This window comes from Magnolia sinica, unplaced genomic scaffold (assembly GCF_029962835.1).
Source record: "Magnolia sinica isolate HGM2019 unplaced genomic scaffold, MsV1 ctg244, whole genome shotgun sequence".
NCBI classification, from domain to species: domain Eukaryota; kingdom Viridiplantae; phylum Streptophyta; class Magnoliopsida; order Magnoliales; family Magnoliaceae; genus Magnolia; species Magnolia sinica.
In genome coordinates, this window is record NW_026682790.1 from 20,195 (window position 1) to 24,555 (window position 4,361).

General features: G+C 40.6%; 1 non-coding gene across 1 annotated transcript; it reads left to right on the plus strand.

Annotated features, from left to right (window-relative positions):
• The first annotated feature begins 1,375 nt into the window (after positions 1 to 1,375).
• LOC131236149 (small nucleolar RNA R71) lies at positions 1,376 to 1,482 on the plus strand. Its single transcript, XR_009166582.1, has one exon. It is a non-coding gene; the product is annotated as a small nucleolar RNA R71 (small nucleolar RNA).
• The last annotated feature ends 2,879 nt before the right edge of the window (positions 1,483 to 4,361 follow it).

Genomic DNA, 4,361 nt, shown 5'->3' on the forward strand with positions numbered 1-4,361 from the left:
AGGGTAGTAAAATCTATCAACCTGGACTAACACATCCTCAATTATCCCTCTTGGTACACGAACAGAGCGATCAGCAAGTTGTAGTGTGGTTAGGGTGGGTTTTAATTCACCCAAACCTAACTGTTTGTATACCGAGTAGGGAATCAGATTGACGCTCGCTCCTAAGTCAAGAAGTGCGTGATTAATTCTATGGTTCCCGATTACACATGATATGGTTGGGCTACCGGGATCCTTGAATTTCTGCGGCACGTCTTGCTTCAGGATGGCACTCACTTTCTCAGTCAAGAAGATTTTCTTTTAAATAATTTTTCGTCTTTTGGTCGTGCATAAGTCTTTCAGGAATTTGGCATATGAAGGTATCTGTTTAACGACATCAAGTAGAGGAATGTTGACTTTCACCTGTTTCAACACCTCTAGGATATCCTGAGAGTTAGAGAGAGATTTTGGTGAAACCAACCGTTGGGGGAATGGAGCAACTGGCTTCTCTAGAAGTTCCGGTTCTACTTTTTGTGGGGCATCACTGAATCCATCATTGTTGTCCTCTTCTGGTTCTTGAGGCTTTTCGGGCCTAACTGGAAGAGTTTTATCAATGATCTTCCCACTCCTAAGAGTGGTGATGGATTTAGCATGCCCCATTTGATTTGAAGAGTTGGGATCACTTGTCTCGTATTGCGGTTTAGGATTGGGGAGAGGTTGTACAGGAAGCATCCCCTTTTCTATAACCGTCATACGAGAATCTATCTTTTGCATAAAATCTGTGATTTCCCGCATTGCCTGAGCCAGCTCTTGTATGGGATTTTGAACCGGTTCCTCTTGAGGTTTCACTTGATTTGGATTTTGATTGAAGAAACCTGGAGGAGTCGCCGTTTGTCCATTCCTCCAACTAAAGTTTGGATGATTTTTTCAGCCAGGATTGTATGTGTTGGAGTTAGGTCCAGTAAAAGGTCTTTGATAATTATTTACGGCATTGGCTTGTTCATTCAACACTCCTCGAAAGGCGGGTATTGTAGGACAGTTTTCGGTTGTGTGAATGTTGCAATCACAGATGCTGCAAACAATTTCATTGATCTTATCCTTCTTTCCTTCCATGGCCTCAACTTTCCTTATGAGCGTAGTCACTTTACACTTGAGATCATCCTCTTCTTTCAAGAGATATAATCCACCTTTTCCTTTAATTGAGTCGGCCTAGACGTGGTGTTCGACTTTGGGTAATATATAGTCCCATGATTGTGTTTTTTCAGCGAGACTATCGAGGTAATCCCATACCTCGTCAACATCTTTGTTGATGAACTCTCCATTACACATTGTCTCGACCATTTGGCGCATGGAAGATGTCAGTCCATCGTAGAAAAAATTTGTAATGCGCCATGTTTCAAATCCGTGTTGTGGGCATGAACTGACCAAATCTTTGAACCTTTCCCAACATTGGAAGAATGTTTCATCTTCCTTTTGGGCAAAGTTCATGATTGCTTTTCTGAGGGTAATCGTTTTATGATGTGGGAAGAATTTTTTTATGAATTCCCTCTACATGTTGTTCCATGTGCCAATGGATCTAGGACGCAGTGAATGTAACCACGTCTTAGCTTTCTCTTTTAAGGAAAAAGGAAAGAGTTTCAGCCTAATTGTATCCTCAGATACATTAGGAAAACATAATGTAGCTATAATCTCATCGAACTCTTTCAAATGTAAATATGGACTTTCTGATTCAAGTCCATGGAATTTGGGAAGGAGTTGGATAACTCCTGGCTTGATGTCCATTTGTCCTGTGTTTTCAGGAAAAATCATGCATGAGGGCGTACTCACTCCCGCCGGTTGTAGATAATCTCGTAAAGTACGAGGCGGGGGTGCCTGTTGCACCTCATTTTCATCTTGGGTATCCTCCACCCTAGGTGGAAGTAGAGGAGGTTGGTCTTCAGCCATAACCTCAGTTAACTCAGGGGATTTCGAGCGGTGTCTAATCCTGCGATGGATAGTCAATCCCTCAACCAATCCTCCTTCAGTCAAGAGACGTCGAGTGTTGTCACGGGCCCACTTGGGCATGAAACACTCGCAGCCCTCAATCAAATTCAAAGTCTAATCCTAAGAAAGGAAAAGAAAATCTAAAAAGAAAGAAAGAGAGAGTTGAAAAGAAATTACCAAATTGATGCCCCTAAGTTAAGGACCTGCAAAAATAAAAACAAAATAAGTTAAATTCTAAAAGAAGAGGAACAATCCTTTAAGATAAAGGTAGAAGTAAACTAATTTCTAAAAGAAAGTGGAAACTTCTAAAATGAATTAGGAAAGTCCTAAACTAGGAAGTAAATTACTAAAAGAGAACTAAAAAATAGGAAGTAGAGAAAGAGCTTACCGAATTAGAAATTTCTATTTTAAAAGCCTACAAAATAGGAAGGTTAGTTTCTAAACAAAAATTCTAAAAATAAATGAGGAAACAAATTAGATTTAAAAAGAGTTAAAAATAGAAAGTGAAAAACAAAAGAGAAAAGTTTCTAAAATTAGAGGATTTTTCTAGAAGGAAAAATAACTAACCTAGTTTCTAAAAATAAACTGCTTCCTAAAAATAGAAAAAATACTAGAATTAAAATTTTCAAAATTTAAACCCTAATTCTAAAAGGTAGAAAAAGTAAAGAGATTAGGAAGGAATTACCAATTTATGGACTTATGTCAGGATCCTACAAAATATGGAAACAAGTTAGTTTCTAAGAATAAAATAAAATAAAAACTTTTAGCCTAAAGTTAGTAAAATCCTAATCCTAACCTAATTCTAAAACTAATTAATTTCAGAGAATCATAACCGTCAATCCCCGGCAACGGCGCCAAAAACTTGTTCACTCTCCAAGTATAGGGTTGTGATGTAGTAATAAACTCGGTAAGACCGAGGTCGAATCCACAGGGACTGATACCTGTACGTTATCTGAAACCAAGTAGAACTAGAACTAGTCTAAGATGTGATCTAAACCAAATAGAATTTAAGGAATAATTGTAGAATAATTATCAAAAACTTAAGGAATCTAGAGGAAGGAAACTAGGGATTCAGAGGATCCACTTGTAGAGATCAGGGAGATCTTATGCCTGCTTCGCAAATCATGAAAATCAACTAGACTTCTTTTGATATAGTTTTCAAGAGATGAAAGGTATATGAATTAGAATGGATTCCATCATCTAACCATGCCCAGGAGATAAAGCAAACAACAGGATTAAACTAATTACCAACCAATCAACAATGTATGAGGATCAGGAAGGGTACTGCCATCCTACCGTGCCCATGGAGCAATGATGAACAACAGGGCTTCCTGACTTCATAAACTTAAAAAGGGGAAAGAAATACTCAAAGCCATTGCAAACCTATTGTAATTTCAGTCACAACAGACCATAAAAGACTAAGAAAAATATTCCTTTAATAATCAACTATATCAAATTCAGTTTAGAAATTTTAAATTAAAGGCGTAAAGTAGATTCTCCCATCTCGCTACAGGCTTCACCTCTTAGCCCTAGCTAAGAGGTTTAGCCACACATGATATGGGCTAAATTAAAAATCAACAACAGAAGAAGGAGAAAGGAAAAAGGGAAACAACCAGGTCCAGGTCCAGCCCAAGCCTTCTAATACTTCCTCCACATGCTCATCTCCAAAACCGAGCTCACGTGCCGGCAAGATCATGCCAAATTCCACATTCCAGCCGGTAGCCCTGTCAATCCCAGCAGCCAAACAAACCTGTGCTCATGTTGCAGCAGCAAAACACCTCCCGTTACGTACCAGCAGCCACGTCCCTGCTCCCTTCTCTCCCCGTTTCTCTTCCTTCGTCAAAGCCAAAACGAGAACTCCTCCACTGCCTCCAACTCCCTGGTCAAAAAGCTACTTTCCTCCCCACGCCGATTCCCTTTTAATAGGGCTTTGCTGACGGTGAAACGTCCTCCGCAAGTCTGTTTACGCAAGGCCTCCTGCGGAACCTTTGTTTACGTAGGGATTTAGACGATGCACTCCACCCTTGCTGATCTTGCTGATCGGTGAAAGATCTTCTAGGGTTTGGTCTAGTCCCTCATCCCTACAAGATGGACGATGCAGATCTTCAATCACCTTGAAGATAGGAGCCCACAACGATCTGTAACGTGGATTGTGCAACGGAGTCCGCGGACGGTGCGGTGCGGATTGATTTTCGTCCGGTTAACATAGATCAAGAAAACGTGCATTGACCGGTCAGTTTTTGACCCTGATCAAGAGGGGTGGACCGGATCATCCGAAAAGATCGTTTCGTGGCCCACCAGGATCGTCCGCAGATCTGGTCGCGAAGCAGAGAAGTCGTAAGGCTTCTTGCGCCGTGGCTGATGGGCATTGATCGACTATATATGAGAAATCCACACCGTCC